At 41.5% G+C, this 12870-nt stretch overlaps 1 protein-coding gene and 1 long non-coding RNA gene across 25 annotated transcripts in view; one reads left to right on the top strand and one right to left on the bottom strand.

The window, feature by feature from the left end:
- The window catches only part of LOC310881738 (uncharacterized protein), a 796919-nt gene that overhangs the window by 350370 nt on the left and 433679 nt on the right, over positions 1-12870 (top strand). The window lies entirely within an intron of this gene.
- The window catches only part of LOC310881740, a 44740-nt gene that overhangs the window by 23442 nt on the left and 8428 nt on the right, over positions 1-12870 (bottom strand). For all 4 annotated transcript variants that reach the window (XR_014572561.1, XR_014572562.1, XR_014572563.1 and 1 more), the window contains exon 2: positions 9713-12792. This is a non-coding gene — a long non-coding RNA (uncharacterized lncRNA). The remainder of the gene's footprint in view (positions 1-9712; positions 12793-12870) is intronic.

The following is a 12870-nucleotide window of genomic DNA, read 5'->3' as shown; positions in this document are numbered from 1 at the left end:
AGGTGCTTAATGCCGCCTTTGCCTCAGTCTTTAGCGGCAATATCGATTGTTCTCCGGACACCCAGTGCCCTGAGCTGGTGGAAGGGGATGGGGAGCTGGATGTGGCCTTCGCTATCCATGAGGAAATGGTTGGCGACCTGCTACGGAGCTTGGATGTGCGCAAGTCGATGGGGCCGGATGGGATCCACCCAAGGGTACTGAGAGAACTGGCGGAGGAGCTGGCTGAGCCGCTTTCCATCATTTATCGGCAGTCCTGGCTATCGGGGGAGGTCCCGGTTGACTGGCGGCTAGCCAATGTGACGCCTATCTATAAGAAGGGCCGGAGGGCAGACCGGGGGAACTATAGGCCTGTCAGTTTGACCTCAGTGCCGGGGAAGCTCATGGAGCAGATTATCTTGAGGGTCATCACGCGGCACTTGCAGGGCAAGCAGGCGATCAGGCCCAGTCAGCATGGGTTTATGAAAGGCAGGTCCTGCTTGACGAACCTGATCTCCTTCTATGACCAAGTGACGCGCTTGGTGGATGAGGGAAAGGCTGTGGACGTGGTCTACCTTGACCTCAGTAAGGCTTTTGACACCGTTCCCCACAACATTCTCCTCGAGAAACTGGCTGCTCGGGGCTTGGACTGGCGTACGCTTCGCTGGGTTAGAAACTGGCTGGATGGCCGGGCCCAGAGAGTTGTGGTGAATGGAGTCAAATCTGGTTGGAGGCCGGTCACTAGTGGAGTCCCCCAGGGCTCGGTACTGGGGCCGGTCCTCTTTAATATCTTTATTGATGATCTGGATGAGGGCGTCCAGTGCACCCTCAGTAAGTTTGCAGATGACACCAAGCTAAGTGCGTGTGTCGATCTGCTCGAGGGCAGGAAGGCTCTGCAGGAGGATCTGGATAGGCTGGAGCGATGGGCTGGGGTCAACTGCATGAAGTTCAACAAGGCCAAGTGCCGGGTCCTGCACCTGGGCTGCAACAACCCCAAGCAGAGCTACAGGCTGGGAGATGAGTGGCTGGAAAGCTGCCTGGCCGAGAAGGACCTGGGAGTATTGGTGGATAGTCGGCTGAATATGAGCCAGCAGTGTGCTCAGGTGGCCAAGAAGGCCAACGGCATCCTGGCCTGTATAAGAAGCAGTGTGGCCAGCAGGTCGAGGGAAGTGATTGTGCCCCTGTACTCGGCTCTGGTGAGGCCGCACCTCGAGTACTGTGTTCAGTTTTGGGCCCCTCGCTACAGGAAGGACATGGACGTGCTCGAGCGAGTCCAGAGAAGGGCGACCAAGCTGGTGAGGGGTCTGGAGAACAAGTCTTACGAGGAGCGGCTGAGGGAGCTGGGCTTGTTCAGCCTGGAGAAGAGGAGGCTCAGGGGAGACCTCATCGCTCTCTACAGTTACCTGAAAGGAGGCTGTAGAGAGGTGGGGGTTGGTCTATTCTCCCACGTGCCTGGTGACAGGACGAGGGGGAATGGGCTAAAGTTGCGCCAGGGGAGTTTTAGGTTGGATGTTAGGAAGTACTTCTTTACCGAAAGGGTTATTAAGCATTGGAACGGGCTGCCCAGGGAGGTGGTGGAGTCACCATCCCTGGAGGTCTTTAAAAGACGTTTAGATGTAGAGCTTAGGGATATGGTTTAGTGGAGTACTTAGTGTTAGGTCGGAGGTTGGACTCGATGATCTTGAGGTCTCTTCCAACCTAGAGAAATCTGTGAATCTGTGATGACCCAGGGCTTTGAAAATATTTGTCAGTTCCTAAGGACGATATGTAACTGCAGAGTTCTGCAGTCGAAGCTCTGCACAGGATTTGCAGCATGTTGCATTGCCAAAGACACACAATTGTTGCTGATGCCTTATTGTCCCTTCCCTTCTTGCTACACCTTCATTAGCTCTTACCTGCAGTGTCTGCTTTGCATAGTCACAATGATTATCTAAATAACTGTGAGCATGCAAATCCCAGCACGACGACTGGCTGCCCTCATTGCTAGTCGTTCAGAGTGCAAGGATTTGCATAGTAACTCTGGGCTTCTTTCTCAGTGACGGGATTGTAAATATGCCAGTTACCTCCTCTGGATACTAGAGGAATGCTTTTTCTGGTTGCCTTCTGAATTCAGGTTTGTTAAACTACTTTACACCGACATAAACAACTCATCAGGCAAGGCAAAAAAAAAAAAAAAAGTGTTCCGCCCCTCCCCCCCAAAAAAGGAAAATCCAAAAAATAAAAAGAGTTAGGGTTGGAGGGAGGTTATTGTGTCTCAAGTTTTTCTGCTTGCTTTCTTTTAAATAATGCATGACTCATTTCTTTGTTTTCCAGTCCCTAATAGTGAACAGGCCATCGATGTTCTTCTTTCAGGGTTTGCTACCACACGTATGTTTTCATTTGTAATGTTTGGTGACTAGAGCACCTGTCTCTGTGTTCAGCACTGACATGCTACAAATACAAAAACAAAGTTACCATTTAGAGAAGAGACTTGATCTATCAGGGAAAGAGGTGAAAGTCTGGGAGGAGGATCTTTGTTGGCATTTTCATTTAAAGTATGGTTAGTTTAGTTTCCAGTGTCATGATGACAACTGCAAGCTTTTTCCTTTGCTGTAATTATTAAGTTGTAGGCTAGCAAGGGTGGAACAGCATCCAGTAAGTTTTTTACTGTGGACGAGATCTAGAAAGACACTTAGTTTTCACATTAACTCTTTTAAATCAGGTTGCCTTCTCATCAAAAAAATCAATTGGCTTCTCATTCTTTCCTGCTCTAAATCTAGCTGATAGCTATGGAACCTGACCTACAGAGGTAGAGCTAGTCTCAACTCTAATGTTGCAGATGCTCAGGTTTGCCTGTAGGCTGTCCTGCATGCAGTTAGCGACTCTTTTATGTTCTCTATCTAAATGTTTCAGTGGTTTATTCCTTTATGCCCATGTACTAAAAGATAAAAGGCAAACTTTTTAGCTGTTTGGGGATGTCTCGTAAAAGAATTCAGGACATTTTTGATGTTCTGGAAGTTGCAAATTTCTATTGAAGACTACAGCATGAGCAAAGTTCTGCTGAAATACTGGAAATGGCCTGTCTCTTCCTTTCAGTGCCAGGTTCTTTCCATGGCAGTTACAATCCACGTTTTCCCTGCAGTCATTCAAAAGGCAAGAAAGGGAGGCTCTGTGTCCTCAGAGGAGGGAGTGTAGGCTGAGCATGGGGTAGAGTTGTTTTCTAGGGGCAGCTTGTGTTTGCTGGTTGTGGCCTTTACTCCCCTTTACTTCGTATTTACTCTGTCATTTCCCTTTGCAGAATCTCTGAAGATTTTATCTGGAAAGCAAACAAATAGGCACCCAAACCAAATTTGCTTTGCAGGAGGCTGAACAGATGCAGTCGGGTTGGTGATAAAGGCCTGCCTCGGTTAGGGGATGGCAGCACGTTTGCAAACTAAGCCTACAGGGTTTTGGGGCCGGCTCACGCTCTGTAGATCTAGCCTCAAATCATAAGCCTGACAGCTCATCCTTAGTGAGTCTACGTGAGCCTGCTGCCCACAGTCCTGTGCATTATTCAGGTGCCAAAGCAACTCTAAGCCTCCCTGTCCTTCATAGAAGAGAAAATTCAGCCTACTAAGCTGCATCCCAGGCTAGCGTCTCAGGTTGGTATTGGTGAGTAGGCCCTGAATTTACAGAGACAAAGTGTTAGATTTCCTTGACAAATAAAAAATAACCTGTCTTTCTTTGTTTAGTATTTTATTGTATTTTTATTTTATTTCATTTCGTTTCATTTAATTTCATTTTTCAGGAGGGCAGTATTATTCTAAAATGCCTTTTAAGCCTGTAGTTGAGGTTAGCCAAAGAGAGCTCGATACGACTTCCATAATGTATGGGGCAGTGGCCTCCTGAGGGCATTGTTTCAAGCACATCATTTTTCAAGAACTCCAGAATGCAAGTTATTGATATTTTAGAGGTGCACAAAAGCTTGAAACTGACTATTTCATAGCTAATTTATTCCCTTGCTGCATGCTAGCCTAGCAACCACACTGACTGAACTGGTGATATTTTTCACCATGGGTGAAGCTCAGCTTTAGGGAAGGGTCCGCTCTGAATGGCCTGCACCGAAATGCACGGTGAGAGAAATTAAGCTGCAGTTTGTGGGAGCGAGCCTTCTTTCCTGAAGCCTGCATTGGGCTTATGCTTTAACAGATGAAATAACAAATGCACTTTTTTTTGGAAACTAGGGAGAGTACAATAGGTTGAGAGGTATTTGGAGTTGCTGAACTGTTGCTTTAAAAGAAAATCCTTCCCTCTCAGACCCCCTTCCACATAGAACCTAAAGGCGTTTTTCTCCTTTTGAGCCAAAAGACACAGTTATGCATTATTCAAACACTGAGGCTTTGGTAGAAAACAGAGAAACCTCATGAACACCTTTGGTTAGGTTTTTAGCTAGAATATAGGTGATCTTATCTTTACAAGACTTAAGTTACCGTTTGTCTCCTTGTTCTGACTAATGTCTTCGACGTTATAAGTGCTGTTAAAATCAGCATTATTCATGCTCATTATTTTCTTAACAGTCTCCACCTTTTCATAAATCCTGCACTCAATATGTATAAAGTTCAGTCCAGTGGCCATTTCACCAGTCAGCATAGCTGAACAATTCTTTCTGGTGTTTTAGGCTAACCCTGTGGGATTACACAGGTGACAAACCTAGAAAAACAATCTTGTATTTTGAGGGTTTGCTCTTTTTCTGGGCATCTTTTACCTTGATAATTTCTTTCTGCAACTCTACCACCCAAGGGGAGAAATAGAACTGACGTTTCTACATGAATTTGCAGTGTCAGCCATTAAATAACAGCTAGTTTGCAGGGTACTGCTCATCTTGTGTTCTTTTTCTGAGTGACGGTGTCTCCATACAGGTGTACAGTGCTGCTCTTCAGACTGCTTTTAGACAGAGCTTTTAATTCACAGATCTCCATGAATGTTAGAGAGAAAGTGTGTATTGTTATATTTTTAATAGAGGGTGGGAAGATAGAGTCAGTTTATGTAGTCCACCATATACTGCTGTCAATCCAGTAGTGCATTTATGGGACACATTGGCAGCAGCAGAGAATTATGGCATTATTCTTACTCTGGCCAGTTGTCTTACTACTTGTTTCAGTCACTTACAGAGACGCAGATGGAATTCAGGTTTTGAATCTTATGATCCTCGATGGACAAATTATCCCAAGATTTGTCTAAATAGATTTTTACTTCACAATATCCTGTGATTCAGAATTCCACAACTTAATTGTTGGTTTTGTGGAAAAAAAACAAAAACAAATACAACTTTTAAAAAATATGTTTTATTTTTTTAAGTTCTTGGCTGAAAAGTTTAAAGGCCATTATGTGGTTCTTTTATATGCAGAAATTGTGAGTAATCACTCACTATTTACACGGTTCTCATTATATAGTTGTGGGTGAAATTTTACTTCCCTCTCATTGGGTCTTTTCCAAAGTGATTCCTATTACTTAATTTAATCTTTTCATGTGTGAAATATATTCAGTTTTCCAGTCATTCCCATGAATTTTCTCTGTTCCTTTCTCCAAAGAGTTTTGCTGTATCATTTTGAAATAGGTGAGCAGAAGTTCTCATCAGCTGAGGGATTTTTCAGCACACTGACATTATTTCTTCCAGGTGAAATATTCTTATATAGGGAAGACTTTTTCATAAAATATACACTTAGAAATATAATGTCTGTAAATGGAGGCCTGGTATAACTGAATGTACATTCAGCATTACCCCCTTTTGAGGCGTAATCTCATTATTTATCTTGGAAACCTAGCCATTAGGACCAAAAGTTTATATGCAGTTTCCTTGACCAGAACAAGACAGTTTACAATGTGCAAAATTCAGCATAAAAGTAGCAGGACAAGAAGGCTTTCAAAAAAAGGAACCTAAGGGAGCAGCATTACTAACACAAATTTTAAGGAAAAGTATGAATTGTAGGTTACATTTTTATGCCACAGGAATGGTATCTTGTCTGTGGTGCGAGCACCAGGACAGCTTTTGTTCTCATACTCCTGTTCCAATCAGAATTAACTGCAGCTGCGACCAAAGGTACAACTCTCACTGTTCTTGGCCAATTTCTTACTCTTTCTCCTGACATTTTATCAGCGATTTTTTTTTCTTTACTTGAAAAGATATTCTAATGAAGAAAAAGAAATTTTGAAAGCAGAAGAAAAGAAATTTATATTACAGATATACCAGGCTTAATGATTTTCTAACAGTTAATTTTATTCATTGCTTGTATTCCACAGCTCTGTGCCTCTGCAAGTTGAAATGTAAAGATGTTGCTGATATGGGAACACTATTACTGTTTCTTACTATCACTATATATTACACTAATTTTAGAGCTTTTGACCACTTCTGTGATTTTATTTTTATCATGCAGGAAGTGTTGCTTGATTAGCTAGGTCTGTAACATAAATGAAACAGAGACAGGAGCAGCCTCAGCACCTCTCCCTGTTCTCTCCTCCACCATCCCAGCAGCTGGGCTGATCCAGTAGTCCTCTAACCCTGCTGAAGTGCCCTTCTCTAGCATACTTCTGCTAAGAAAACCCAAGAGCCTTAAGGAATCTTGATAATTATAAGCTGTCCTGCATGATTTTGTTACTAGAAGCTCGTTGAGCTAGATAACTCCAATAAAGCAGAAAAAGGTTTTGAGACACAAAGGGTAGATAAATGGCAATGAAGTCTGATAGCAGTTAGGCTTAGTTTCATTTGTATTCCTTAAAAACTATCCTCTGCAGTACAGTTTTTGGGGGTCTGTTCTATGTCTCTGCACAGTCAAGTCTGTATGTTCTCACATCCGTTGCAGCTTTATGGGGTGAGAGACTTGAGATTCTCTCTAGCTTCACGTTATTACACGCCATCCCGGTTCATTTCCGGGCACACTTATTGTTTCCCACTGCAAGCTGGATCCTTGCTAATCATCACACTCAGACTCTAGATACAGTGTCTTCCTCTGATAAAACAATGTCATTTAGGGGAAGATGAAATGGTAATTACAATCAGAGTTCAAGCTGGCAGGAGATGGAGCAAAAATTAAAAGTGCTAAATCTGTAGCATTTTGATTATCTGAGAAGTTCCCAAATTTTGCAGCAGAGCTGCATTTAAATATGTAGCAAAGTGGCTCCTTGTAAATCAAGTCATAATTGTTCAGCTCTAGGTTGCAGGAGCCGATTTCAATTTTCTACTTCTCTGCAGAATGCTCGGCTTTGATTAAGAGCAGAGGTATGAATAATGGGCTTCCCCCATTAAATACACAGTTAAGAGAAAAAAGAAACAACAAAGCCTTCAAGATGCGTTGTACAAAGTTGTAACATTGTACATTTCTTTTTTCATTGTACATTGTAACATTTCTTTAAAATTGAGATTAAATTGCAGCCCTATAAGTATATGATCTCACTTATTAAAGTGTACAATAAGAAGCCTAATGACTTTCTGTAATATCGATATCCACCTCCGGTAGTGTCTGGGGTATTCAGACATTACAATGGTCACTATAGGGTATTGGAGAATGATTTAGATTAAGCTACTTCAGAAGATATTGATGGAAGGTTTGTCAGTGAAAGGGACAGATAAAAAGCATTTTACCAAGAAAATTGCCCGTTAAATGGCACGTAAAATGTGTGATTTGTTAGAATCCAGGCTAGTGAACTTTGCCAGGATCTTCACTTTTTTAAAAATGGAAATTAGCCACTTCTTATCACAGGCAAGTGTATTTTCTGTGCAGACCTGGCTATTGAGGAACTCCATGGACCTGATCGTTGTGCTGGTTCGTGATAAGTATGACTGACTTTCATTGATACCAAAAATATATCTGCATAGCTTCTAGTGGTTCTATAGTTTTGGTCTTCACTACTTGAAATTACAAAGGTTTTGCCATGAATGATCGTGTCTACTTCAGAGAAATTTCAGAAGCCTGATGTCTTTTGTTTCAGATGGGACAGCATTTTGATAATGGTTAGAGAACTAGGAAGAGGCCTAGTTTGCTTAGATAGTATAAGTTAAACATGTTTACAGACCTTTGAATATGCTTGCTTCTTGGATGCTTCTTCAACAAACTGTGATTGGTGTTAAAGTTAAAAAAAAAAAAAAAAGTTACATGATGTGAAGAGGATAGTGGTGTGGTGAGTTTGCTGTGCTCTTTAACTTGTCAATGTAAGTCCCTCCCTGTGATCCTTAGTTTGCAAGTATTCTATTTACCAGAAAAATAAGCAATGTAGCAGTTGAATTGCCTGGAGGACTTTCTTTGCAGCAACTGGCCATGTTGAGTTCCTTGGTAGATTGTATGTCTTCACTGAATACCAAACATGATTCTTTTACAAGACGCTATTTTAAGTCTTTCCTTTTCAAACAATAAATGGGACTTGGGTTGCATACAGTGTTGATCCAAACAGGTTTAGGTAATAATGCCTGAAATCAGATGACAACTCTCCCAGCGTCTGCAGAGGTTTTCTCTCTTCTGCCCCTAAAACTACTGGCCAGCGTAGTGCAAGTTTGTGTGAAATGTGCTGTCGGCACAGCCATGCCCTTTAGTCTGTGCCAGCCCTGCCCAGAGACGTGGCAGAGCAGTATGTAGTGGGAGGCTCCAGAAAGAAGGAAAGAAGGTCTCAAGAGGGTTGAGTTTTGCAGGTTTTCCAAATGTTGATGCACGGGTACTAATGCAGAAGAACAGTCCGTCAGGAATCATTACTAGAAACGCAGCTTAATTTTAGTAACAGTTTTAATAGTGCAGGAGCAATGTGAATTAAAGTAACAATTGCTTGTTCTAATCTCGTGTATCAGCATGAAAACTGATCACCTGGAGGACTCGCGGAGGGGGGATTGCCATGTACGTACAGCATGACAGGTAGCTGCGGATAACATAAGCTTTTGCCTGCAGGCAGAACACACTTGAGTAGGTGGAACAATGGTATGGCAAATCCTATGATCCTATGAAATGTTCAAAATAATTGATTTTTTTCTTCTCTGTCCTTTTTTTCAAAGCAAAGTGGAGAGTAGGGAATTCAGCTTGATTCCCATTAAAGTCAACCAAGAATGTTTCACTACTCATAACATTACAGGGATTTGTAATTGATTTGATTGAGTTTAATTGATTTACTTCTTCTATGGGTAGCCTTTAAAAGGAGTACCTGAATATGCCTGGGAAGCACAGAAAATAACAAGGGGCTTTGTGTAAATTGTCGGGTATTTTGCTGTAATGCTAGATATGTTTTTCTTTAAGGAAAAAGGATTATCTCTATTAATGAAATTTTACTTAAAAAGGTGTCATAATTGAAAAATATTAAGAGATTTTTCTATTTTGTTTTTATATGGTCTTAACTGACATAGGAATTCTTAAAGATATTCTGTAAAAATAAGGGATTTCTTCAACGCTGAAGCTGTGGAAACAAAACCCTAGATCTTACAGCCATGCTTTTAAAACAAGTTTATATGTTCAAGCAACATTGAACTGTTTATTACCTTTTAAATATTTTTCTTGTGCCTTAGGTTTCGGTAAATGTCATTAATAAAATCAGTTAAGTCTCTTTAAACTCATTTAAATGACAAGTTGTAGAAAGAGAGTCCAATATATGTAGGATGAGATCTTCTTTGAAAGAGAAGGACACAAAGAAAGAAAGCAAAGCAGATAGTCTTATACACAATTTTGGGTTTGGAGCTCTCTGAGTACAGTATGGAAAACTACAAGAGTTTCAGAAGAAAATATATAGTTTATGTGGTTGTACTTACCCATGAAATTTATATTCTGTCTCTGATTTTTAATCTTTGCCAGCTTAGTTCAGGAAGCAATTCTTGAAGGAAGTTTAAGCCTACGAATTTTTCAACTTCAATTCTTCCACCTACTGAAGTAGGTTGTGGTATGACTGCAAACAGATCCTCCCTGGAAAGCCTTTCCACCAAAGAGAAGCTCTCCTGCTGCTGGTGGCCAGAACATCTATCACTGCTGTCACAGACAGCCTGGCTCTGCCCTTCGGGGCAGTGGAGTTGTTACCACTCCGCAGCGTTCAGCTATGCCGAGGTCCAGCAGAGGGGGTGGAACACAGCAGCACCCACCTTGCTGCCTGAATTCTGTGCTGGCCCAGTAGTGTCCATCCTCATCTAAGATAAACATGAACCTCAGCAAGGTCATGTCTTTAGAAAGTGTTCATACTGTTCAGATTGGTAATTAACTAAATGCACAATGAGTATTCAGGTTAATAGCATCAGATTTGAGAGCAAGACATTTTTAGTAGAGACCACATGTCAGTTGTTTCTTCCCTTCACACTGGGTTTGTCCTGAGCATGCTAACCAACCTTATGGTATATTTCCCTGTGAAGAGTACCGATATACAGAATAGAGTTGTATTTTTCTTTTCAGGATTTGGATCCTTGTGAAACAGAAGTCTCTGCTGCTTACAAGTAGTATAGCAGGCAGCGGACTGCTCTGTATCTCATGTGAATAGGCACTTCTTTTGACATAATTGCACAATTCTTGTTAATTTACATTCTAATCAATCTAAGTTGGCCAAAACTGCAATTATAATCAATGTTCATATCGACAGAGCAGAGTGATAATAAGGAACAGCAGATCTGTAAGAAGCATGTTTTGTTGTTCCTTTTAACAGCTTGCAATAAGGAGGACTAGTCCCGTAGACTAACTATCAGCTAAAGCCCAAATCTTGGAGTATCCCAACAGAAACAAAATGGAACAGACCTTGTTTTGTCACCTCTGAAAGAATATTCAACCTGGCTTGGTTAAGCAGACCATCTTTGAAACATTCTGCCACTATAGGCAACTTGGTCTTATCCTGACAGTTTTTGCAGTATCAGGTGCGGTCAGTTTTAACCTGAGTTACATTAAACGTTTGTTTCTCAGCATTGCTGACAATTGAGAGAACAGTTCCCTTTCAAGATACAGGGAGCAGAAACCTCCCATGCTCAGTGTCCAGGTTTTTTGGATTGGTGTTGGTAATATTAGCATCTCTATATTTGATGGCACATGGACTGTGGTGTGCTGAACGCTTCAGAAAAAAGCTGCCTTTAGGGAACTGTGGCAGCTAACCTGGGGACACCATTTGGCCGCTTAGAGCTTGATCCTTGGTGTTACGGGTTTGGAGGGGTACAACAAAGTAGAAGAGAAGCACTCCTGTTCCTCTGAGATGGGGAAGCACCTCCTCCATCGGGGTGCCTTGAACGAAGGACGTGGGAAGCATCAATAGGATAACAGTCCCACTTCCGAGAATTGCCCTGAGAGCCTGGAAGTACTGATCTCTTTGTTGAAATAAATTTCAGTTTAAACATTATCCTTGTTAAATCTAGAGGCATTCTGCTCAGGAATTCTTTAAAATGCCATGTATCTGGTGCAATATAGCTGATGTATTGGGTGATATTTTTGATTCAGTAGGAGACATATTTGAATCAGATGGTGAGTTTGATTTACTGTAGGAGATATCTATTTTGATAGATGATGCGTCTTATTCAGTGTTCAGTAAGCAGTGATTCAACTGGGATGTGTCTGATTTGGTGAATGAAATATTGTATCTGATATTGATCAGTTTTTCCTGTAATATACACATTTATTTTAATAGTTGATGCATTTATCAGTGTGAAGTGTATCAAATTCTTCATGTAACATTCTTTCATCTGTTGGTGTGGTTTATGGTTTTTACAAGCAATAGATATATATTTCAATTAAAAGTAAAACATTCATTACTGTCTGCCGTGCCTTCACGGTATTCTAGAATGTCTCGGATGTGGCTCACGGAGGTGTTTGGAGTGGTTAGATACTAAAGGAAGGTGCCTGCAGTGTGTGAACAAAAGCTTTTCTTTGACAAAACTAGTAGTGCGTTATTATTTGAGGGTAAAACGCCCTTCTGAAGAGCAATAGTTTCAGTTTATGCCTTCCCTAACACAAAGAGCTTCTGTATGTGCCACAGATACTTAGAAGTATTAATAGTATGTGGGTACTGCAGCAGCAGCAGCAGCCAGGGTTGCGTCCTACACACACAAATCCAATGAGATTTTTCTATTTGCGTAAATAGGTGCAGGACTTAGGGTCAAAGATTTTCACTGTTAGGGCATTGCTACTCTGATTTTAGAAGTAACTTTGTTCCTTTCCGATCCAGGAACATGGTGATTTATAGAGCTTGTGATGACCTCTAATCTCTACCTGATCAAGTAGCCACACAATGCAATTTGGTACATCTTTTCAATAAAGGGCAAAGTAAAATAGGTTTTGGCTGGCACCAAATTACCCTTATTTTAAGTGTTTAAATTTTACAGGACTAAAGGTCATTTCCCTGGATGTGTTTTATTACATTTATTACCATGCTGTGAAAACAATCATACTAGGTTCAGTCCTGCCTGACCTTATATATGTTGCTATTCTTATTTAATATAAAACAATTGCTACAAGAAGAAAACTGAGATAAAAAGATGAAATTTATTAACCCGCATTCAGGCTGATACTGGATTTATGTACAAGCATAGCAAACAGAAATTGAAAGCCAGAATTCTGTGAAAGAAATCATGTGAAAGTATAAGTAATATTAAAAGCTGGTACTGCTCAGTGCAGGTGCCCGGGGCTGGTGTGCAGGCCCTGCCTGCCTCTTTCACTGCCTGGTCCGCTCTGTGGGGTGAGCATTGCTCTGGGGCTCTGGAGCTGTTCCGCTTGTGCTTCTCACACGGTGCTGCAGGAGGGCCCCTGGACATGTGCTTTGGGCCTTAGGTCCCCGATCTGTAAAACGTGGCAGGTAAAGCTCAGCTCTTTTGTAAAAGTGCTTCTGGAACTCCTGATTCAGGGTTTACTGCTTTAACGTTCAGAAAATGCCCTAAGTTAGGAGAAAAAGGATGAAGAGATCAGATGTATTATTTTATGTTACCTAATTCTGATACATATCTATGTATTT

This window comes from Anser anser (genome assembly GCF_964211835.1).
Source record: "Anser anser genome assembly, chromosome: 14".
Taxonomy (NCBI): Eukaryota; Metazoa; Chordata; class Aves; order Anseriformes; family Anatidae; genus Anser; species Anser anser.
Note: the sequence above shows the minus strand (reverse complement) of the source record. Positions and strands in the feature narration are given on the sequence as shown.